Consider the following 27,097-nt stretch of genomic DNA (forward strand, 5'->3'; position numbering starts at 1 on the left):
ATGCTTCAGAGCCTGTTCTGGTGCAGGGATATTGCAGTTGATATTCCTTTCTGGGAAATTCTTCAAACTGCACAAACTTAAGGGAAAACCATATAATATTCAGATGAATGAAGTGCCATTTTATGTTTATATACTAAGCCATTACTACTTTTTCTTAGCATTAGTGAATTAAAATAGAAATTTAAAAAAAAAGTAATGGTAAGCGACAGTAATTGCTCTTAGCTGTGTAGATTTGGTGGCATCACAGGAAGTATGTGCATGGGAAGTCAAAAGGAATCATAGCATAATGTGTAGGTCAATGATTTTGAAGTAGAAAATCAGAAAGGAAGGCAAAGGACCCATAACGTAGGTGACCAAAAAAACAGAAATAAGAAACTTATGTGTTACACAACTGCTGATCAAACAAAAGAAAAAAGGCAAAATGATAAAATAATCAAAGGTCTGTATTTCTTCATTTACTATTAAAAAAAGAAAACAATCAAAACTTAAATATAACTGTTTAGAACTGCTATTATCCTGTAGGAAGTATGGGCTTCATTTTAGATGAATTTGATCATGCAGCTATTTTTATTTTTGGGTTTTTTTGGTAGGCAACACAAAGTGGAAACTGTTTATTGTGCCAATTCAGATGCCTTTCATTATTCCACTTTTCTCCTGCCTAGCACAGTAAACCACAATTTTATCTTTAGGATATTCATTTCTGTGGATAAAGATGAGAATAATCTTTAGCCTGTTAATAAAGCAGCTCTACTAGTCCTTACATTCTGCTACTGTTCTTCAGTAATGCTCTTTCTCTTTGCCTCATTATCTGATTCATACAGGTAAATACATAAAGCTTCTAAGAACTGCATGATGATCCCTGTAGAGAAATAAAGTTCTTTGTGCCAAAACTTTCAAAATGAACACTTAAAATGTTTTGGGCTGTTGGCCTTCTTTATCAATGCCCTAAGTATCAATTTGAAAGGATTTATGACTATCATTTGAATCATTACCAGTCTCAGTAGTAGTGTATTTATGAGCTAGTTGTGCTGCATTATAACCACTGACTAATAAAAAATGGCACTCATTATCAAGATTCAAAAAAGACAGTATAAAATTTTCACTTTTTTTCTTTTCCTTTTGCCACTCTACCATTAAGAAATGAGGAGAAGAAACCTGTTGTTATTTGGGGTTTTTTTTTGTTGTTGTTGTTGTTGTTTTGTTTTTACATTTCAGAATTTTACTGTGGCAGCTGCTCATTTCACATAACCATTGTTTCTATTTTCTGTTTCTTCCAATTTTGCTATAACTAAATTGCATTAACACTTTAGGAAATGTGAACATTTTCCTTCCATCTGCTAAATGGCTTTTAAAACTCATTTACTTTGATTCAGTAAACCTGGAAACAGCTGGCAAAAATGATTCTTATTAAGTTCCTCAGTTTCATATTTATAAGATATGTGACTTTCGTATTCTTTCTTAAGTTCTGTAATTGGTTTCTATTTCTCAACTGTACAATTCCTTTCTAAATGCTAATCAACCAGGTGGTCAGATGTTTAGTTATCATTCTGCACATTAACCAGTTTAATGTGTCTCAGTTTGAATGTCTAGAGCTGATGATTCGAACGATGTGCATAAAAACTGTAAGAATGGTTATTTAGTTTTCAGCCATTACTTTCTTCTTCCTCATTCTAATTCTGAACTTGATCATGATCATTAAATAACCTAAGAAAAGAATGTGAAAAATATGTTCCCTGCTCTGGATGCCTGTATACTAAAATGTTGATATTCTGCAGCCTCTGATGTTCCATCAGGGTGAAAGAATGAGTGATAGAGACTCATTTATGACCTTCTCATTAGCTCTTTCTGCTTAGTTTTGGATGTGACAGCCTATGTGCACTACTCATTCACTTTTAGCTTGTTCCAGTTCTACAAGAGGAGGCCTTCTGCAGTCAGAGAAAGACATTAATTTTTTTTCTGGAGTGCCAAGTCCAGAAAAGAGTGCCAGCTCCTGGACTTTCAGAGCTGCAGAAGGTATGTCCATGAGTGCAAATCCATTACCATAGAAAATTTTATCCTTTTGAGACATATTCTTGTACCTGATACATCTGCTTAGGGCTGTACTCTGACACCAGAACTTAAGGTGTGAAAGCAGATAATCAACAGAATAATGACTTAAAAAAACATCCACAGCCAAAACCTTTCATATCACTTGCCCACTGAACTCCATACAGCTGTACTAAAACCGCATCACTGTGATACTTTGTATCAAGCTGTACTTGATGGGCTTTTTCAGCACCATGAAGATATTTCAAGTTATCATTTTGGGAATATGCTATTAAGGATCAGATGTCCACAGAGCAGTGCCAGGAAATAAGATACTAAAAATAAGGTTTGAGTCACTGGTATTAAACAAAATTAATCAGTTCTGTGTTTAGATCTTTGACACTTAAGTAAGTACGCTATTTTTTTTCTCCATGAAAATATATTTCTCTTATCTTCTTAACAAACTTAATTTGTGATCAGTTTCAAGCAATAACTGAGTTACAGGGAAAAAAAATGCAACAAGCATTATCATTTGAATGAACAAATATAAACAAAAAATTTGTCCTAAAATTGTGGCAGTGGTGTATGCATCATCATCCTTCTCAATCTATTCCCACAGATTCTTTCATTGTCTCTGGTAGATGCCATTGGCATGAACTGAGTCAAAGACTTCCAACACTTTTGGGAATCCAGACTGCACAGATAAATCTTCAGTGACTTTCTGCAGATGAGGTTAGCTTCTATGAAATGAGAGAAATATCTGTGTTCCAAAATAACCTTTGAAAAATGTCACTAGACACTCTGGCACATAAGGTTGACTAATTTGAGTGATGTTTCCAAATAAAAGAGTGAAAGATTGAGTGATGTCAGGCTCAAAGGACAAGTTTTGCAATATTTCTAAATAGAGTAGTGATAAACAATTACAACTTTAGCCATTGGAAAAGTTCCACAGACACACTGAAACCTCCCTTTGCTCCACTGAACATGAATCTTCAGATTCTTATGACGTTTTCAGATAGGAAGAATAAATCCTGTTGAAATAGTATTTATGTAACATAGACAGTGGTGTCCTACCATATCTATGTTTGAATTATGCACACATGATCTACATATTCCACCAGAGTAAGGCCTTAAGTCATTAAACAGCAAGATTCAGTCAGTTACCATGAATTCCTAAACATTCATGGACACGTCTGTCAACTCATATCCATATCTTTTTGTGTAAGTAATTCTGATACTCTGAAATGTACCACTTAAAATTTCATGCACACAAAGCTGCACAGTGTAGATTTTTAATAGGCTAAGTTACAAATATTACGCCTTTTCTTGTCATAATGAGCTAGAAATACATTTGTCATTAAAAGCTTCATTTAACACTTAGTTGTTGACTAAATGTCGACTGATGGTTGAAAAAAGATTATGTGCATTTCACTGTGCTGCTGTCAGTAAGGCAGTAAGCTTAACCCTGTGGGGAACAAAACAAGTCACAGTGACAGAGGGTGTAAAGCTGGCTGGGTCAGTAGCAGTTTAAAAACTTAGTTTCAAATTTGCATGCAATCTAGGTAACAAGGGGTATCTCTGTTTTTTAACAAAGGACAATAGTAAAGACATGTCTTGTTGGGGGATGTTTTTAGAGTACTTTAGAAGTTGTACCTAATTACAATAATCAATTCATACTCTCATATCTCAAGTTTAGACTGGCAGTACATGACAGAAAGCAGCTGAGGATGGCAGAGAAGAGCATATGGAACAAAAATCTTCTCACATATCCAAAACCAGAAAAACTTCACTGTTCAAGTTCCTGAATACAGGCACTTAGGAGGGCAGAGAGCAGGATATAATCAGAGGCAGTCATACATCTCACAGCTTTTCATTCAGGTTTCCCCTCTCCTCCACAAGCTTTTCTTTGCCCCCTGAAAAAGCAGGAGTAGTAGCAAGAAGTGTGTGATCCTCCATTCAGTGCAGACCAGCAATGGTTCTCCTTTCCACCCCCAGCTCCAGCGTAAGGAGAGATGTGCTGCTGAGGGCAAAGGTGCCTCACCAAGCTGAGATGTGCCCAGATATGTCTAAGAACCTGCAGCTGCTCATGAAATACAATATACTTGGTGATAGTCCAGGTGACTCAAATGTGGGATTATCTGAGTAAACAGTTCTCAGAGAATATCACACCTTCTATTTTTATGCATTTTAACAAGCAAAGGTCATTTATATTCCTTGCAAGGATTCAAACCATGGTCCTATATTATTAGCCTCTCTTAATACCTTGAGTGTTATCTCTGGGTAAGCAATGCCAAGCATATTATTCGGAGCTAAGTCTGTTGCTCAGAAACTGGGTACACACCAGCAATCCTCACTCACTGTGTATGGGATGTATGAGATGGGATTCAGGAAGCCTGATAATTTGGGGCCAGAAATCCCTCAGTCTTGTCAAATGCAACCACATGCAGTGAATGCATTTATGAATACACCATTTCCTGTGGTTTTAGTTTCTAAAATAAAATCTAGATTTAGGACTAGATGTGGGGCTTTTTTTCATTTCCATGGGAAATAAAACAAATCTATTTTCAGGTCTGGCAACCAAATTGTAAAAAAAAAAAAAACCAAAAACCTAATCAGCAAACCCCATATTAAACAAATAAAGATTAAATTGTATTGTTTTAAAGTCTTTACTATGATCTTTGTGTATACTATGAATGCCAGTCTCACACAGCTTTACAGAAGACAAAACCAACAGTCTCTGAGGTAGCAAAGGATATAACAATGCTTGTATTCTTTCTGAATACTGGGAACTTGAGGAGCCAGAAGGCAGAAATTTTCTAGAAAGCTGTCCAAGAGAACAAATGTAGGGCCTTGGAGCATAATTAAGGAAATAACTACTTCTGCTTGACATTTCTCATGAAAGAACGTTATGTCTTATGAATTCAAAACATGCAATTAAACAAAACACATTGCCCCTTCTCTTGTTCCCTGAATTAAGTAATTCAGAAACCATTGCTTTGAATTGTTGGCTGTATTAGCTAGCACAGACATCAAATATTCAGCTGGGAGCCCGTCTGAACACAAATGCTTTAAGCTGCACTCCAAAAGTCAACTATACATAAGAAAAAAAACCAACTCTTTATAACTGTTACATCTATGATTATGAATAATTCCCTGGCAATTATTGAAAGAAAATTATACATCAAACCTCCTTCTTTTCCATATTTTGTATGCTTTCAACTGCAAATAAAGGTAAGACACTACATTAAGTTGAGTTTTAGCTGCATTGTATATATCTAGTACTCATTGTTTGTGGAAAACATCTTCATCTTAACTTTGTTAAAGTCAAGTTTTAAATCCAGTGGGATAGATATTTACAAACTGGTATCTATCCTGCTTTGTTTAAAACATACTTAGAATACAAGGGCTTAATATTATCAATTTTTCAGCATCACTCTCAAGTTAGTTTCCTTATTATTCTTGCTCAAGGTTACAAAATAGTATATGAACAGAAGATGTATAGTAGTTTCACTTCTTATAATGAGAAAATAGTGAAAATGTAAAAAATTTCATTGATGTGATTCTTTTTGTAGAAGAAAAAAAAAACAACAAAAAAACAAATAGCATAAGATGATTACTTTTTCTTTCACCTGCAGTTTGATTCATTGATTATGAAATACAGTAATAATAAGAAGAGCAATCTTGGTGAAACACACATTCAGCCTCCTTCACACTTTTGAATCTCCTAAGAATAAGATCTAGAGCACCAAATAGGTGTCTAAGACAGCAAACTTCAGAAGCAGGAGGAATGGGTGATGTTTCTTGACATAGCACTTATGAAAATGCGCCATTCCAAATTTAAATGTTTTATGATTTTATTAATTCCCTCTCTTTTGAATCCTCTATTTCCTATAAAGGGATTTCTATTCTTTACCTTGTAATCTATAATGAACTTTTACCTTCCGACTAGGCACCAATACCTATATTATATATTGTCATAACTTTATTTTACAAAACATCTATGTAACTTAAATTAGTATTTTTTAAAGACAGCACTAAGTATGCAAAATTTCAGTCACAATTTCAAATGTATGTGAGGAAAGAGACAACAAGAAAATGTACTAATCACTAAAAATACTTAAATATTATCTTATAGGAGTAGCCACGCTACAAAAGGTTCCTTGATGTAGAAAATTGAAAGACCAGTCATTCAGGAGTGAGCGAATGAGAGCATCCTGGGAAGCAGACTTATTATGAGTTTCTAGGTTAAATTTAACCCAAACTTTCTTAAAACCATGCTCATGCAGTTTCACGGATATAATAGATACATTCACTGAAAGAAGATTTCAAGCCATACTGTGCTACTGTTGAAGTAAATTTGTAAATTAAAATTGTAGTTTTAGAACAGAACAGGCACTTTTGGTAAATTCAAGCTGAAGAGAGATCATTCTGGTGCTTAAAATGACTCTATGCCATTGTTTTTTTGTGTATATATATATATTTATAACTCTTCTCCATACTCAATGGGTAAATAAAAACTGGCAAGATTTTGGACAAAACTGAATAAACTTAGGGTTTTCCCCTAAACTAGCAAATGTATGCCTTAGCAGTAAATGTAAATGTGAGTACTGACTTTTTAATTTCCTAAAAATTAATAGATTTCCTCAAGCATTTTGCAGGAACAGAATAATTTTCTGTAAAAAACTGTTAACAAACAACTTAGAACCCTGAGGAGGGGGGCTGTTTGTTTTTTCTTTCTTTGCTCATTTTGCTCTTTGCTGGCTAAAAATAGCACAGAAATTTACAGTTTGAGTGTATTCTTAAAATTAACTATGATATTCACTTTTCCTGAATACTACAAGTGCAAAAGGTGTTTAACTTACCAAATCATGTGTAATGTTAGTTACCATGATCAGGAGGAAGGATTTTGTGCCAGCTGTCTAAATTTATCCTTAGCCATGCAAGTAATACTCTAGTTTAAATCTATTTTTCCTCTCACTTAAGTGTGAAGTAGAAAACTGTACACTTGGATGAGTGAATTCTCAGGACTTCTCTGCAAGATTAATATTTTAATGTTCAGTCACTGTATGCTCTTTTGTTTTAAGAAACCCTTTGAAGATCAAGATTCTATTGCCTTAGGAAATGTACAAAGAACCAGTCAAGAGCATAAAAAGATGAGCAAAGACAAAGGACACAGCAAGACTTAGTGGTCTCTCTATCAGAGCAGGTGTCTGCCAGAAACATGAACACAACTCAGTAATTGCAGTACATGGCTGGACCCATTGGTTTCATATTCGCTAAGCTTCTAGGTAACAAAAAAATTTCAACTAAATAGAAGCTCACTCAAAAATCTTAACTAAGCATCAACTTCTCTGTTGTTTTGTGCAGCTTCTAATGGCACTGCAGCACTACCTCTGCACCTACCTGCTGATGGCAGTGCATCAAGCAGTTTTCTCAAATTGGGACCTTCTTGCAGGCAGCTTCAGGATACAGATCAAATGTAAATTGTATGACACTTTGATGCAATTTGCTTATTGGACTGCCAAGAAGCCTTCAAAAGTTTTAGTGAAACTTTTCTGTGAAATTATGCCAGTTCTTGAAAGAATTGAGATAAAGTAGATTTAATTTCCAAAATATTATTTTTTCTTTCTGTCTTACAGGAGGAAAAATTGGTATTTTCTAATCGAGGAGTTATGCACACCAATTAATAAAATACCCTCTTTTTTATCAAGAGCAAGACAGGTATGATTATGTTAAATGCAGCTCTACATCAAATTATTGACCTTGGCATACATTAACCAGTGTTGCAGCATCTGAAGAACCAACCCAACAAAACACAGAAACTGACCAGAAGTTCTTTTTTGACCTATCTCACATTCAATGTCAAATGTATTTTCTTTAATTGCCTAATTTTGGGGACATTCAGAATACCATCTTGTTGACAATCACATCTCACTTGAGATTAATAATTTAAAGAAGAAACTTTGATGTTTTAAGGTAAATGCTGTTTAAAACACAATGTATTTCACATTGTTTCATAACAAAAAAATAATATATTGAAGCCTCTCCGTCAGTCATTACTACATTACATAATTTCTTTTTTTTTAATAGAGACTTCATATTCAGTAAGCCAGGTATAGACAGTACTTTTCAAAAGAGAAACATAATGGAACCACTCAAAATTAAGTGTCTGAAATAAACTACTCAGATGATGGCATTTGTTCACCATATTCTTGCTACTTCAACTGACCGACAATTTAATTAAAATATAGTGTTCTTATAGAAAAAAAAAAAAATTGAAGCGTCGTGTAAGTTGTTTTAGTGAATAATTTGGTCATATCTCATCCAATCTAAAGAACAATAAATGATGATCTTTACTTATATTTGAAATCTTTATTCAATTATATATCCAAGCAAAATCCAGATATCTCAGGGCAATATTTTATGCATATGTTAAATAGCTTGTTTGTTCTTTTTGTTTACTTACTAAATAAAGATAAATGCTACTATACTTTGTTTTGTTTTGTTTTGCAATGATCACTAAGTATATCAACTAACATCTGATTTACAACTCACCAATTCACTAGCTTCTCTAACATTTCTTAGAGAGGATCTATTTTTTCTGTTTGACAGTATTTTAAGGAGACTTACCTTAGCCTCTGTGTTTTTATCTGCAGGGGGTAATATATTGTGTTCTACTCCTATTGTAAAAAAAATAGCATTGGCATAGTCAGTAAAATTGGTGAAATTTAATGGCTTCTTCTACAATTACATTATTTTTCTATAGTCTATCATTCAGTTGCTGGCTTTAATGAAACATACAAGGTAATTATAATATATATTTGAAGTTACTCTGAAAACAAAGATTATCCTTTACATGAATAATTTATACCAAATATTACACATGCATAAGAATGTGTTTTTCCAATAGCTCTGATACTTAACCCCTTTGCAATTTTTAAACATTTCTACAAATCCAGTGTAAATAATTACTACATAAGAGTGGATTTCAGAATATGTGACAGAGGTAAAAAATGCACACAGTTTCTCCTGCTTTTAATTGATGCTTTCATATTATTGAAAAATGCAATAAAAATTCACTTCCTTGAGCTGATATGAGTGACCATTTAATTTTGTGTCACTGAAAGTTCATAGTAAATTTGTCTTAAGGTGTTAGATGCATTAATTTGTTAAATCTAAGAATTCAGAAGCATTGAAAATTATCACACATGTGCAACCTCCCAGGAAAATATGTTAATTTTTTTTACTATTTTAGTAAGACTTCATTTTAATTTCTCAGCAAAGAATCTTGGTGGAAAAGACATGGTTTTGTTCACATTAAAAAACCCTCTATGCTTTATTGAAAGTTGGCCCTTTTCCACAAAGTGGGCCTTATATTCCAGAACATTTAATGTTGCTATAGTGTTAAAAAGATTCTGACAAATACATATATACCTGTGTATACATACACATGTATACATATATGCATATATATGTATACATACACATGTATACATATATAGTTTTTAATATATAAACATGCATACATATATATGCAAATGTTGATATTAAAAATAAAAATAAAAATAAAAATAAAGTAATCTTTTACAGTCCTGCTTTTTTGGCATTCATCTCCAAGGTTTTCTTCTGGTCTGGGCTAGTTTTATATGAGGGTTTGCCTACAACTCATGCTAGTTGATGGTAGAGTAACTCTGGCACAACACTGGGAAAAAAACAGTATATGGTTTACACTAGAGAAAAAACTCAGTATAACACTGGGTGTAGGAATCAGAGTCTAAGTCTGGTATAGTAGAGCAAACCACCTCATTAAACAGTTACCCAAATCCAAAATACATTTTTACCTAAAAACCAAGGAAATGAAAGGATTTTATTCCTTATGCTCTTGAATCCAACCCCTAGCCTTTGTTATTTTTTGGTAGCCTGTCTAATGAAAAACAGGCATAAAAGTAGCCCTGACTTGGTTAGCAAGCATGAACTTTTCTTTGCAGTCTTCAAGTAAAACAGAAATTGCTTAGCCAAGCAATTTCTGCCATTTTGTTTCTCACTTAGATTGCATGCTTTAATATCTTTCTTAGTATTTTTAAAACCCGTTTTATCCTTAAAGATCCTGGCATGCTACAATATGTTACTTCAAGGTGACATCAAATTCTTTCAGCTTGGCACTTTAAAACATAAATTTTTTGCACCTTTCCCATTCCTATATTTTTGGGGGATTATTCCTATTACTGCTTAACAACTGAATTTTTTGAGTTTTCCTATGTTAGCTGAAAAAAATCTCACCATCTCTGCAGAGTGTTGAATGTAGTAAGTGTCATTGCACTTTTGTGTGGAGGCTCTGTCTCCTTTTTTTCCTTCACAAAAGCTTCCATCTGAAACTGGCAGAGATAGGAAGCTGCACTTATGAACCATGGGGCACCTGGTTGCTACTTGGTACATCTCTTCCTTGCTCTCTTATGACTAACCTTATTTTTCCCCCATCATAGAATGGATGATGGAGGGTTATAGTTGTAGCATTTAAGTGGAAAGAAATCATTATGAGAGACAACTACTGAAAAGCACACTATAACTTTGGTACTAAAATTTGGAACCAGCTAGAAACACTGAGCTTGGTGAAGGCAGCCTCAAGCTCACACAAATTCAAACCCTAGAATAATGGAATCAACTTTAAGAAAAAAGCCTACACTTTGGTATATTGTTTCAATATTTTAGATATCACAAGTTATCCATTCCATTTTAAAAAGCAATAGATTCTCGAAATTCCAAGCTCCCTATCTGAGCTTTAACAGCAATCTTAGGAATGTCAAAGTAGAACAAATTCCCATCTGCCTAGATTGTGTGAAAGACAGAGGTGGCAATCTGCTGGTATATGCATATGAGGTTAGATTCAACAGAAATACAAAGTATTAGCTGAATCTCTATGTGGAAAAAAAAATCAGTTTCAGCATCGTTCTCAGCTAGGTTACTAATGGCTGCAAGCAAACGATAATTTGGAAAAAAAAATTCTCCGTAGAAACTGATTATGGTCAAGACCTAAGATGTGGCAAAAAAGATTTTCAACTCAATATCTTACATGAAGATAAACTTAAAAATTCCCAATTGAGTGAATTAAAGTAAAAGGCCTTAAGCTGTAGATGTCTTCATTGTATTACTAGTAGTTTTACATCTAAAACTGAAGGAAGATTTTTTTAAAAGACTTCTAAAAGTGAAACAATAAATCATATTAATTTGGATTCAAGGCTGAAAAATTTAATTCCTAGATGAACATAATGAAACAGGAATTCTTGGTACAAAAAGGTACAAATCACTTTTTACTTTCAGATGCTTCATTCTTCATGTTCACGTGCAAATATACATAGAGTAAATGATTACTTAATAAGGTTAACTCTGATTATTCTTTACATGATTCTGTCATACCTTACTGCTATGTCAGAAATCTACAGTTTCAGAAATCTATAGTGTTCTACAGAACCCTGTATCCACCAAAAAGGAAAAAAAAAAAATCTGCTATCCTTCTTTACTGCTGTATAATCGGGTTATGGTGCCATTATTGCTGCTGCTAAATTTTCTGTAAAATTTTTTCTGCTGGTTTTTCAGCATTTGTACCATTTGCATTGGATAACCTGAAGATAAAATAAAGAGCTTGTGATGCTGTCCTGGTTCTGCAAGAAAATAAACAATGCCAGAAAGAGCCTCTCTGTGAGAAAGCCACCCACAAATATTTTTAATAATTCTTAAAACAGATAGACCTTTTCACAGGGAATCAGCATACAGACCATGTGGTCTTAGATTTTTACTTTTAATTTAGAACTTTGAGGTTTATAGGTAGATTTAGTGTAGTGTTGAATAAGAGTTTCAGATACCTGGCCTCTGCAGGTATCTGATGAAAAGTTGTGGTTTTAATCTCATAAAAAGTTCTCTGTTCTCATGTCCTCTATTGTCTTCAATGGAAAACAAAGTTAGTAGCAGAAAACAAGGAAATAAATACTAAAATATCTTAATTTTGCAAGTGGCTAAACTAAATCTCATGGCCCAGAAAAGGAAATATTTCTCAAGCAGAGACTTCTGAAATCCTTGTCTGTATACAACCTCCAACTTTCATCTTTGCTCTTCAAACAGGCCATTCAGCTGATGATGGATAGTAACTGAGGAGTTCAAAGGACAATTCAAGTTTAAATAGACCTCAAATCAGACCAATATCTCAGGGCTTTAACAAGTCTGATCTTGAAGGTGTTAAGGACTAGAGATAGCACAAACTTGTGACACAACATCTCACATCACTGTTCCATGGCGGCTACAGCTCAGGCTGCCATTAATTGCCACAACCCAGCATCTCTTTCCAGTGAAGAGTAGATCCATCTGTGTCGCCCTTGGTTGTGCCAACCAGTGTCTGTATCATGAAGTTTTCCTTGTAACTCTTCAGAAATCTCCTTAACTTTCCACATCTCTTTACATTGCCCCTCTGGCTGATGTCAGAGAATCTTGAGTCTTCAACAAGCACCAGTGTCTGTGATCCCAAGACATCCTAGAGCTATTTAACTTTTCACATTTTTAGCCTGATCCACAAATGTTCACCAGACCCTCATCCATTCCATAGAAGCACTCTAGGCTTCTGAGCTAATCTTTTTACCAGAATGCAATTCCCTCCTCTTCTCTCTGCCTGTTTTAGTGGTGGACTAAATAGGCAGTGTTAGGTTGACAGTTGTACTCAATGATCTTAGAGGTCTTTTACAACCTAAATAATTCTATGATTCTATCACTCTCCCTCTGTCTTTGTGTGCTCTCCCTCTGCCCAAACAGGCTGAGGGAGAGCTGCATCCCCTCTCCAGACCTTCTCTGGGCCCAGGATGGTGCTCTGCTGTGGTCCTTCACCACTTGTATGAGGAAGGAGCAGCTCCTGTCCCCTTCCTGTGCATGCTTCTGCCCAAACAAAAATGCATTTGTTGGGTACTGCTGGGAGCTGATATCTGGGCTGGCAGGCAGTGCAAGGTGTCTCCCTAGCACTCACTGAATGGGGATTATCACTGATTCTTCAGGAGTCAGCTGAAGACAGAAGGGTAAAGTGTGGACACTACCAGAAACAGGATTTTTGCTAATAGAAGCGAAAGCCTCTAGGAGCTCTGTAGCAGCTGCACCAGCACAGACCTGCACCACCAGCACACACCCTGAGGTTCCCAGAATTTCCTAGAAGATCTGGAAACAGAATTCGCAAACTTCTGTGCAAACCACTGTGGCTGCTAGCAACATCTGTTTACATCACTTATTTACCGAATAAGCTTACAACAAGGCATGACTAAAGGATGATCAAAATTATCATCTTTTCATCAAAACAGACAGTGCTATAAAAAATAAATTCTTTGGTGGAAACATTGCTTTTTTCCAGTGTTTCAAGATCTAAAGGAAATATTTCTTTTATCTTTTTAACTCCACTGATTTTGACTTCATTTTCAGGTCAAACATGTAGTTGAATAAAATACTTTATGTTAATGATTTTATTCAATAGGATTATTAGATATTTTCTCATAAATAGGATGTGCAGCAACCCTGTAAAAAATTAACTTACTAATGCTGACCTTTCGACACATCTTAATTGAATCTTTTATTACTGTTTCTATTTTGTGAATATTTTATCTGTTGGGCTTGATTTTGAACAAAAGAACATCTTCAAACACTGAACTTTCCTAAGGAAGTCTTTAAGATGTGAACGTTCCTAGTGACTCTACTACAGAGCATTGATCATCTTCCCAAAAGTACATAACTTGGAGGAAAGGAAGGAAAATACAAAGAATATTGTCAGAGCCAAGAAATCCTCCAGAAAAACAGATAACAAAACAACATTTGCCTATGTACAGAAGTCAGTAACTGTATTACAAATTGATAAATAAGCACATACAGTGTTTGAACATGGTTAGTGATCCTTTCAGCAGGAAAATACCATTTTTTAATTAAAATACAGTTCATCATATTAATGAAAAGTACTATTTTGGTTAATAATTTTGGAAAGGATGTTAAGAACTCAAGGTGTTTTCATGCTGCAAGAATGTGTCCAGAGTATGGACAGACAAGAAAGTAAACAAGGCCAAACCTGGAACTGGTGAAAAACAACATTTTGAAACAAACTAGATTTGTGTAACACTGTCATTTTAGAAAGGTATATTGAACTTCCCAGCAATGGTATTTTCAATGACAGCATACTCTGAGACTTATCTCAAAAAATTCTGCCTTACATTCTTTTCTATATCCCCAATCAGGTTAGCAACTGCAAACAAAAAATCTAAACTATAGCAGGAAGTTTGTTGCCCTCAGATAACCTGTGCAGAAATAACATTTCTATACCCTAAAATATTCCCAAGTGACAAAGTATGCATTCACATGAGGAAATTTACATCATAAAGACTATATCATTTAAGCATTGTTATCCTCTCCAAAGGCTTCTAATTCCCCCTTCCTAAAATTTTGCTGAAATTACCTTTTCTCCCCTAATGCATTTTGCCATTCCTTTTCAGATATTTCAAGCCTCAGTATGATTTTGCAAAAAGTGATTCTCACACGAGTGGCAGATTTTTGCACAAGGAGTTAGAAACAGATCTGTAAAAATGCTGGCTGTATTTTCCTAAAAGTTTGGGTTTGATTTTTTTTCTCTCTACATCCACTGCCACTACTCTACATACACCTTTTAACACCAGACTTTCATATTCACCTTTTCTTCCCAGTGTTCCTTTTATCCTTTACCAGAAGTGGTAGATGTCAGGTGATATAATAAAGCACTCTTCAAAAATTATTCCCTTTTTTCCTGATTCCACTTATAAATTGATGTCTTGTTCATTTCATACTTGTATAGTTAGCTCTTAAGCAATTCTTTCCTTTACAAGACTAGACATGGATTTAATCCTGGACTTCAGGAGAGGTAACTTTGGCCTACTGGAAAGCAGCTCTGTGGAGAAGGACCTGGGGATTCTGATGGACAAGAATCCGTCCTTGCCCCAACAGAGTGTCCTTGTGGCCAAGAAGCTCGGTGGTATCCTGGGGTGCTTTAGGAAGAGCATTGCCAGCAGGTCAAGGGAGGTGATCCTGCCCTTTGTCTCAGCCCTGGTGAGGACAAATCTGGACTGCTGTGTCCAATTCTGAGCTCCTGGAGAGACATGGAGCTCCTGGAGAGGGTCCAGTGAAGGGCTCTGAAGGTGATTAGAGATCTGGAGCATCTCTCTATGAGGGAGTATCTTAGCCTGGAGTAGAGAAGAGTGAGAGGGGATCTTACCAATGTATACAAATACCTTAAGGGCAGGGGGCAAGAGGATGGGGCCAGGCTCTGCTCAATGATGCCCAGCAACAGGAAAGGGGACAACAGGCACAATATGAAAGACAGCAAGTGCCATCTAAAAGTGATGAAAACTTCATTACTTTGTGTGTGACCAAGTACTGGAAGAGGTTGTCCAGGCAGGTTTTTGAGTACCCTTCTCTGGGGGTATTTGAAAACCTGCCTGGACATGATTTTGTGCAACCTGCTGGACCTCTTTCATCAGAGGGGTTGAAATACATATTCTCCAAATGACTGGTCCAACCTCAACCATTCTGTGAAACAGCTTAGGTCTTTAGCTTGTGTATTAATGACACATATGTATTCTGGAGCATCCATCTTTTGAGGAGACACTGCAGCAGCTGGGCCTATTTAGTATGGAGAAGAGAAAACTAAGAGGTGATCTCCTCAGAATGTATAAATATCTCAAAGGCATTTGTCAAAAGGATGGTGCCAGACCCTTTTCAGTGGTGCTCAGAGGCAGGACAACGGCTCTAAGCTAAAACACGAGAAGTTCCACCTCAATGTGAGGAAAAACTTCCTTACATTGAGGGTGGCAGAGCACAGGAACAGGCTGCCCAAGATGGTCATAGGGTCTCCTCTGGAGACATTCACAACCCACCTGGATGTGCTCCTATATAACCTGCCCTGGTGACCCTGTCTTGGCAAGGCGGTTGAACTACATGGAGTCCAGAGGTCCCTTCCAACCCTATGAATTTTGTAATTCCACAATATTTACTGATTTTAGCAAGTTTGCAACATTGTTAGCAATGGGACTGAACTATTAATGCCAAGTGTTTCACTAGATTACTTTGTACACAACTAAATAGGTATTTTTGAAATGGCAAAACAGTTTTATTTTTTTTCATTATTAGTGGAAATATCTAATATATATGGAAGGGTCAAGCCCTATTCATGTAGAATGGCAACAGGAATTGCACCCCTAATGGTCTCTAAGATATCATATTTTTAATATTATAAGTCATAATTCAAGTCTATTAAATTCAGTTGCACTATACATGTAAACAAGAGTTTAGACAGGCTTTTTAATAAACTGAATCTTCTGTTCCCATAATTAAATAAAAATTTGACAAGTGATTTAACATCAACTCTCTTTTTACACTGGAATTGTATCTTTTTTTCTTTTCCACCAAATACCGTGTGGATTTCTAAGTCTACAGAGATCATTATTCAATCCAATTCTCACCCCAGTATCCTTATATTTTTTAAATTTCTGAGACTAAAACAGCAGCTAGTCTCAATTTATCATTTTTCTTATGCTTTCATAAACGTAAGAGAAGTTCTATGATTTTCACATATATTTTGTTCAAGCTCTAAGCCAAGATTGAGTCAATTAGAGTGATTTAGTTAGACATAAATGTGTAACAACTCTAATCTCTGTTTAATGACATAAATAGCTTATATTTAGTTCTTCTGAAAATACTTGAGAAGGTTATGCTATACATAAATGTTCTATTTCAATCCTTCTTTTCCATATACCTGCATTTGAGATACATCTTCACGACTGCTGACAAGTTTCACAGACCCCTTTGTGTCAGACACTGTTATGTACCTACAGGAAAAGGAAGATCCAGGTCCCAGACAATTGGCAATTTGAACATAAGGCAAGAGACTACATGAGGATATGAAATGACAGCAATATATATCAAAACAGTAGAAAAATAATGGCCAGCAAAACAAGCTTTGACCACTTCTAATGGCATAAGTTAGTTCACAGGTTTTAGTAGACATCTGAGAAATTTTCTTATGAGATGTGCTAACCCTGTGGCAGATTAGGGATGAGGGACATTCTTAAAAGCAGTAAGAGGAGCCTTTATCATAAAAATATTCTTACTAGCTGAGCTATCTTAGCTTCTTACATTAATTTTTCAGCAAAGTTCAATTTGTCAAAAGCTGTTCTGCAAGTTTGCAATTTGCAGACCTAAGCTTGGTGTAGCAGATGCCAGTCAGAATGAAAACCAAAAATATGTATACATTTGTGCTGCAGAGGGTCACTGACACTTGCTTCTCCTGATGAGCAATGTAACACTGTTTGCCTGTCCAAAGGCCACAGGTCTATTACAGCTGCTGCTACAGGTGAAGTTGTAATCCCTGTAGTTTAAAATTTTCAAGGCTCACTTCTGTTCCCGTGCATATTAACCCAAGACCCAAAGACAACAACTAATATGAGCAACTACTGCTGGTCTTCCTTCAGCAAAGTAGTTGTAGATTTAACTTTCAATGATAACCATGCTTAGGTCCTGAATTTCGTCCAACTAATTTTACATACACATCAGTCATACTGATAAGGTGATTATGTCTTATCAAACTTCCTTTTTTCCCCTCAGAAGTTTAATGCAACCATTAAAATAAGAGGATAATCCTGTGTTTAGAATAAATCTTTAGTTACATCTAAATTATTATTTCAGTTCATGTTTTTAATTTTTTTTAAATATTGCACAGGTAATTTGGAACAAAGTTTAACAAAGTTCACTTTATAAATTCATATTCATACACCCCTTTTATACGAATTTCTTCTTTGTGTGAACTTAGAGTGGGGAAAATGGGGTAGAAGTCCATTTTCACTTTTAATTTGCACTGTTAATCTCAAAGGCTTCTGAACTACAAGAGTAGAAGATAAATTCGCGCTGAAATTTTTGAATTTATAAATTAAATTCTGAAAGCAATTATCCACTGTCAAGCTGTGAAGAGCATTCTACAGTATAACTTTTTGACCAGAAATGAAATAAAAATGCTGCCAAACCACTTAAATAGTGTATTCAAGAAGTCTGTGCTCTGTTACAAGATCTACCAAGACAATTTCTGTGAAGTTGGAGATTTGCCTAGGCAACACCCTGCAAAAAGACACAAACCCCCCAGCAACCAAGGAAGGACATAGAGTGTCTCTCAAAGTACGTATACTTTCAAAAGCCAGAAAAAAAAAAAAAAAAAAAAAAAAAGCAGAAACCTCTTCCTTGTAAATAGCAAAGGAGAAATCACAGTGCCAGTCATGTTACATATTGGAAAAGAACAAAACTCTACAAACCTATACTGCAGAACTGAAGGATTCAACATTCATGTTCCCTTAGATAGTGGAGAAAAAAGTATTCACTGCAAAACCTATGCTTGTTTTAGGAAGTCCACCATGTTCATGGACATCACATTTCCTACACTTCAGGAAAAGTAGAGTGAAAATGCTTAAATTTTCCATGGCATTTAGACATTGAAAAACTGCCTCCTGCACACAGCCCATCTAGTTCAAGTCCCTAAATTCCTACACCTGGTTGAGGAAGAATAAATACAGGTACCTTGCTGCCTTCAGATGATGCTGATACCCAAGGGAGGGATGATGGAGTTAGGTGAAGTTGCAGAAATTTGATATCTCAGGTCTATCTATACCTCTTTGGATTTGTTTGTTTGTTTGAAAGATTTCTGAAGCTTAAACTTCAGCCAGACTGTTGTACTGCACCTCCATATTCAAAAATGCTGGGGAGCAAACATGAGTTTTGGGAGCAAGAAGATTTCTTCTGAACTTTCATGTTACATGCCTTTATGTTTTGTCTTCCATGTTTTTGGTTTTGAAATAAGGGAAGTGGTGTAATGTCTAGCAAGTTGCAGTTTCAAGGATTCTTTTTTTACACCTTTATGATTTGCCTTGAATAAGGTGTACTCAGGGATCCTAAATAGGATCTTCAACCTGTTGTACATCTCAAGATGCACAATGAGGATCACAATATCTCATCCATGGCAAACAGCCCTTATCAATAGAAAATTCTCAGACATCACAAAAATTGTATTTATTATTTGCCTGCATTTTTGTTTGAGTCAGAGGAAAAGAAGACAGTATCTCTCTCCCTCCCTTTCCACCTGCCCCTTAAAAACATTTTTTTCATCACAGGGCAGAATTGTCATATTCACAGCTCAGAAAAGGAAAGTGATTAATCTAAAGTACACTGAATTATTAGTAACCTGGAGTGATTGAAAACCTTGTTTTCTAGATTAGTTGTAGCTTCATTTTAACTAAAAAGGCAGCTTAAGTAAAAAAAAAAGTTTGAGTCAAATAATCTGCTAAAATAAAGGTGAAGACAACTCTGCTTTTCCTTAACCCTCCTAATCTTATGTCTATTTCTAGCTTTTCTTTTTATCATGATAAGGGCTTTAAATTATATACTTCTAACACCTTCCTAATTTTCTACTTTTTTTCTTTTTAATTTCCTAAAGCCAAAACCGGTTTTGAACCTATCTGGCTTATCTCATTATAACTGTCTGATTGGAATTATCTTCCCTATGGCTTTGCTAAACCCATATATTACTTTGCTTCTGGGAATCTTCAGTCTAGTATCTTCTCTTTTTTTTTTTCTTTTTTTCTTTTTTTTCTTTTTTTTTTTTTTTAACTACCTTATGAAACAGATTTAGGAATGATATTTTCTTATCACCTGTGTACCAAAGTTGGCTTTATCATACATCTCACTGAGTTTGCACACAAATGGCATCTTTACAGGCAACAAGGAATATAAATAAACTTCTTAAGCACTCAAATCTCTTGCATACTAAAGCAAACAGAACATTGTGTGTTTGTTTGTTTTCTAAGTGAATGAAACATCCATAAAATTGACAGCAAATACATGGAGCAGATTTATGCAATTATGGCTTGAATGTCAGACAATAATATAATCTATATTATTTAAATTGGATTAGCACTAATGCCAGTACATTTATCACCTTTTTCCCTTGCGACTTTGTTCAGAAGTTTCAGAAGTCAAGGGAAAGAAATTTGTTGATGTCAATGAACTTTGAATTAGGTTCAAATTGTTACTTGTTTTGTCTGTTTTGGTAACTAAGAAAGCACTTTCTTTTTCAAAGCAATGAGTTATTTCCTTCACAGACTCCATTTCTGCATACTGTCAGCATAAAGACTAAGCAGCTGCCAGCATTTCTCAAACCATAATATTATGCTAATTTCTGACGCAACTGAAAGCAGACTGCATAAACAGAAGTATTTGTGTTGTAGATCAAACAGAAGATTTGTGTTGTTTGTTTGCAAAGATACATTTTTTCCCTCAAGTGACCAGTGTGCTGAATGAGGGCTCTCTTGCCAAAGCTTTATATCCTATATAAGTGGCCAAGATCATCGTAAATAAGTAGCAAGTGTGAGTAAAGTGCTTGTGACAGAGGTATCTGGCCTTTTAGGAATACTAAGTATCCGCCTTCTAAAAATCATGGTAGGTTTAAAAGTATCTGTGGTTCGGTCACCAAAAAAACCCCAAACAATCAAACCAAAAACAACAAAGCAATAATAACAAAGCAATAAAATCCTAGTTTTAGACTGGCAAGTTACTATATATTTCTCCAAAAGACAGAATGAATGTCACTAATATTAATTGCCATTCCCTATTTACCTTTTTAAGAAATGATAAGCAAAGATCCATCATCTGCATATAAAAGACATGTACATGTATTTCTAGAAATGGAAATAACCTGGATAAAATCTTGGAGACATAACTCATATTTTATGGAGCATATCATTGTATTTGGTTGTTTATGAGATGCAGAATGGCATGACAAATGAGGTGTGACACAGCAAGTCAACTTTAAAATAAAACAAAACTCTTCTATTTCTGGATCTGTTGTTTTGGATTATGTCTCAACAAAACAGATCCATAGGAATGGAATGATAAAATATTCAAGGTATCTGAAATGTCAAGGGTTGTGGTAGTTCAGCTAGAGTTAAAGCCTGGTAGAGGTAAGTTTGGCTTTCCAGCTATGGAATGGATTTTAGTTCCTTCCTAACACCTAATTACAGTTTAGTGTACCTTCAAGAAGTTGAAAACAATTACAACCATTCATGGAAATATATTTTCAGTCACTTGCATTCACTGTGTCCTCAGTACTGAAGACTAGGAACTATTCTTGAATGTATTCATTTTGTGGAATCAGGTTGTTTACCAAGAACATACAATAACATTAGAGATGAGAGATATTCAGTTCTTAACTACATAAGTGATATATTAGAGCAAAAAATATCAGAAACAACCAACTAGCTTTGGATGTTTTAAGTAATGGGATAAATACTGCCTATTATGTTTTTTAAATTCTTATAAGAACCGTGACACAAGTGAATACTCCTCCCAACAATTTTTTACATAAGTATCTCTGATAATGGCATAAGATTCAAGTAATTCAATTGAAATTATGACTAGATTATTATAAAATCAGTTTAGAACTACAATCATGCTGTAAAAAATCTTAGAGTCAGGGTATACTGCATTTGATCTGTGAAGAGTAATCAGGGGTAAGGAATTTTTTTCTCTGCTTTCTTGTTTTCTCGTATTCATAAAAGCAAATATAGAACATAACAAATATAAGTATCAAAGCACAGCACTATTCTTCTAATATAAAAACACTACATTTGAAAGCTGCTACTTAATTATTAAAACTAGATGAATTTCTTAGAAGCTTTTTCTCTGCCACACTCCTGTGAAAGATGGCTGGGAGTCCTGACTGCAGACTATCATACCTCTCTCTCACCTGTAACAGCAGCATCCTAGGAAATGCTTAAAAGAATATATATTATCAGAGGCATTCTGTTGAGGAGGAACCTTGATTCAAGACTGACCATACTGAGAAACTTGAAAACAGATGCCCAAGGTGCACATGGTTTTATGGGTTTCTGGGTTTTGTTTTGAGATTAGGGCAAAACAAGAAAGAATTGTGAGGGGAAAGTCAGATATATATGAAATCTTTGCTGTCCCTTCAATCCAAATTCATATTGCAGGCAACATCAGCAATCTTATCTATCAATCTACCTACAAAACATGAGAAAAATATATAGAGATCATAGAAATTCCTCTTCCACAAGAGTGGACAATGACAGAAAAAGGCAATGAGCTCAAGTTGATTCAGGTAAAAATCTCTTTGCATATAAGAAAAAAATATCTTCACCATGAGAAAAATTGAATAATGAGTTGAATAGCCCAGAGATGTGATGCAATCTTCCCTGTTGGAAATATCAAAGAGCTGGCTTGACAGAGCCCCGAATAACCTAATCTAAGGTCCTGCTTTCAAAGGAAGATTACGCTACACGATCTCCAGATGTTCCTTCTAGCTTAAAACTCTCTATGATGTTACAAAAGACAACCCTTACTATCATCCAGGTTTTCTAGCTTCTTTGTGGTGGTGTTTTTGTTTTTATATTTCAATAGATGCTAAACTACCAGCTACAAGAAACTTCAAGAGTAATCTAGACCAGAAGTCTGTTTTAAGGCAGCATCAATGATACCAAATATCACACTGACGGTCAGAAGCACTGTTGCTTAATCTTAAAAGCCTTATTTGACCAATACCTTTCAATTATTACTGTAAGGAAACTGTCATATTCCTTGCACCTAAATTCAAGCTTTCTCACTGCAGTTTAAACCTATTATCTTTTTTTTCCAAAAAGCTCTTGGTGCAATTTTTCTTTTATTTTTCTTAATGAGTTTTGAATGTATTTTATAATGTCCTCCCTCTGACTCATCTTCAAAGACAGCAACATCTTCATTCTGCCTTTCCTGATGGGTGCTGGCCCTGGATGCTTAAAATAGTGAAGTGCACAGTTCTCTCTATGGAGACAGCTGTCATAAAGGACTTGGTGCATAGTGCTGTCCTCCCCCTGCCTCTTCACTGAAATCATTGGATATTAAGCACATAAGTACTACTGTAAAAATCTGCCCTAAATATAGTAATTGTTCAATGCAATGACTGGATTTCTTTGTTAACTCACCTTTTTGTCTGTGGGATACTTGCAAAGGGATATTTTCCTGTAGCAAAATTTCCTTCTTAGTTTTATCTGGGTGTAGTTTAGGCAGTGTCAAAGCTGGCTTATGAAGGCTCTAAAATCTGAAATAAATAATATTTTAATGATAGGGAAACAAAGGGAAACTCAAATGAAAAGTTACTTAAGTTTTGTTTCAAAGCTGTGACCTTTCAAATAATCTGCACACAATTTTTTCTTTTTTTCCATTCTTTTCATTGCCTTTGATTGTGACTAAGTGGAAAGAACCCACTCCAACAGCTCACAGTCATTCATATATATAAACATTATCTAATGTAGTGTTAGCAAGCTGAGGATAGAAATATTGCCATAAAGTACTACGGGTTGCAAATGAGTTAATGTGCTGTAGAACTGAGCCTGAACACAAATGTAAATCCTTGTAGGCTATTCATAGGTTTAAGCTCAATAACTATTAAAATTATTTCTAGGTATTTTAGCCTATATATAATTGTAGCCTTGTCTAATTTTTACTGTGCCACGCATAAAGGTGCAGAAAGTATGACCTAGATTGAATAGTTCAAAGAGAAAAAAACACACAAGGGACACACTGATGTTAGCATCCTAATTAGAAAATGAAACAGTTAAGCAGAGATGAAATATTTTTGTTCCATAATAGAGAAATTGTTCTAAGCATACCTGGCAATGTCATCGATCACCATCTCTTCCATGGAGAAAAAAAATTATTGGCCTATAGTGTTCAAAAATGTCAATATTTTACCTTACTGAGGAGCAGCATTGTGACATATCTATTAATTTTATTACAGATCAGAAATAGAGGCAGAACAAACTAGATATTTAAATAAGATTAAAGACCCTAGTTAAACTGACAAGAGACAAGAAAAACAGTAAAGCATGACACTGAATATTCCCATATGCCAATGCAAAACATAGAAAAAACCTACACAACAATTCATTGGTGTTTTAATCTAACAAAAACTGACTTGTACTATATAAAAATATCTTCAATTTTGAAGGATTACTAAAATACTTCAGAAATGTAGCAACCATGAAAAAAACCACATTTATTAAAGTGGAGAGAGCCACTAGATATGATTTGCTGTATGTTTATCAAATTGTTTGGCATCCTTTAGAACAATTACAGCTTTTCTATAAGAAAAAAATATCCAATGGGTTTCTACTTTGCCTCAGCACATAGTATGCCCTATGGTGAAATAAATATGTTTGAGGTCCATTCCTGCAAACTGATCATATTTAGTGAAAATTTCATTCATATTTGAATGAAACGTGAAATATTACTGTATAACAGAAAATATTTTCCTCCTAAAGCTCCATTAATAATAGATGGGAGAATTATTTCCTAATGCCAATTAGGAAAACATACAAGTAGTATATCATTAATATTGAAGCCTATGGTCCACACACAACACAAGATTAAGCACAGCAAGAGTTGTAGATCAAATCAGGGTAAATATTCAGAGCTGATTGGTTTGCATTTCTTCTGAGATTGTTGCAACATGTCAAAATCCTAAAACAATTACAGCAAAAAGAGGGAGGAAAAAAAGCAGATGGAAAGAAGGGATGATATTAAATTCAAAAACCCACAGGTTCTTTCTAAGGAGATTACATTGCATCTAAATTCTTTTTGTAGAATTACAAGACCAGTCTTGTATGAGACAGGTCTTGTAGTTCTAAAAGAAAATAAATAAAAATTAATTATATGATAATAATTATTTATAATAAATAAAAATAATAAAATAATGTGTGTTTAATGCCTTTAAGAGGGGAAGCAGAAAATAGGGGACACAAAAAGGTTTCTGAAGAGATTGTTTTCCAAGTCATCTGAGCCACTAAGTATAATAATCAGAATGAAGGAATCTTGTTACATTTTTGAAATCATTGAAATATATACCTATATTCAGATATACACATTGTCTTTCATGAGGTAATAACTTAAGAGGTGGAAAAGGCAAAATGTCAAAGAAGAAAATGCAAATCAGGAGAATATTCAGAAAAAGAAACTTAGGTTTTTCTAGAAAACAAGGAGTAATTGTAACTCTGTAATAAATGCCAGCAATGACTTTTAAGATGTATAATTAGAATCAAACAGTTTGCATGTATTCCCCAAGCATCCCAGCAAAAGATGCGGACCAGAAGCAAGCTCCAACAGTCCTCTGATCAGCCAATGAGTCATGCTATGAAAAAAAAAAAAAAAAAAAAAGGAAAAAACATTCAGATTGCTGAGAGGGGGAAAAGTGGTTAGGGATGAGGAAGAAGGAGAATAAGCCAAGAACAAATTACTTAAATGACTTATTGGTCCCTGTGGAAATTTCTACAAGACCTCCAAATACCACACAGCTGAAAGAGTCTTTAATGCCCATTAACATGGTTCCACAATCTCGATACATGGATCAAATCAGAGACCAAGTCTCCCTGAATAGTAAACTTTCTTTATGATTCAATTTTTCTGCTCTTCATATGTGCACTGAGGAAACAAAGCTAATTTCTCTATCTTGGCATCCTGTAATTGTCCAGGAACTGGCGCTCAAAGGTATGTTGGCAAGTTTCATGGAAAATGCTCCCTTCTCACATGTCAAGAAATTCATAGAGGGTGAAGATAGACAGTGAGAATGAAACAGAATTTCAGCACCTGACAAAGACAATAAGAACTCTCCCAAAACAACAATGTCTTTTAAGAAGTCTACAGACAAGTACAGGGACTTGGAAGGAGGTATAATACCTATGCCAGCTTTCAAGAAGAAAACAAACAAACAATAATTTTGTATCTTTTACCAACCTTCTGCTTTATGAATCACCCTTTTTGAAAAAGATTAGAATAATTAATCATTATTAAAAAAAAATCACTTCTTCTAAGACCACTAGGAAAAGAAGGCAAAAACATTTTAATTTTATTTTGTCATTCTACCAAAAAATCATTTAAGTTAACGATGTTTGGCTCTGTTTTTAATTTAGTATTTTACTTTTGAGTTAATTTAGTATTTTACTTTTGAGCATTTGATAGTTTTGAAATGTCATCATATAAAACTTATCATTGTGGTATACATGCATTAAGCATATAGTATGTAAATTAATTATAGAATCATATTAATATTGCATGTATATTACTCTCATATTACTCATTCATCTCTTTTATTCTGAGTAAGTCATGGTTTCACAGTTACACTTGCTCAATTTGTATTATTTAGTTGTAAAAATAAATCATAGCTATTAAGAATATGTCCTACAGTCCAGGTTTACTACCTATTCCAGTTAAATTATCACTTGATAGCTGAATAGACTACTTAAAAATACCATGCTATTAAAGAAATTAGGGCACAAGAGAAAAAATATTGCCTTTATTTACATATGAAACTTCACTTGACATTGCTACAAGTTATCTGGAAATAACTAAATATATCTTTTATTCCTTCTGTCCCTCTTCTTCCTTTATCCTGTTCCAAGCACACTAATATTAATAAAAGTCATTCTATTATTTCACTGGGAGTAGTTCTATAAATACCAGATTGTTACTTGACTTCATGGTATCTAATAAACTCACAGCTACATGGAAATTCCTGGATGCTTCCTGAAAAACTGGTGAGCTTTCATGCACAAACAAGTTATTTTAAAGATCAATTAAACAGCATTTCATAGAGATGTAGTAGACACTGAGTTTATCAACTGAAATTCAAGAACAAGGTAGCTACATTTCTGACCAAAAAAGTCCAGGTACACAACAACAAAGCATGGTTCCAGCCCAGAGGTTTCAGAGAAGGAAAGGAAAGAAATAATATTACAAGCTGTACATCCATAAAGCAACCAGAAAAAAAATTGCTTTCATGGACAAGGTTAAGAACTACATCTTTTGTTGAAAATTTTTCACACCTTTTTTCACTTAGCAATAGTAAAGCTATTCTTAGCTTTTATCAAAATGTGAAGTACCTGTATTATGAACCCCAAATCTCCTTTCTGAAGTATATTCTAAAGTCTTGTATTTACTGCATATT

This window comes from Molothrus aeneus, chromosome 1 (assembly GCF_037042795.1).
Source record: "Molothrus aeneus isolate 106 chromosome 1, BPBGC_Maene_1.0, whole genome shotgun sequence".
Taxonomy (NCBI): domain Eukaryota; kingdom Metazoa; phylum Chordata; class Aves; order Passeriformes; family Icteridae; genus Molothrus; species Molothrus aeneus.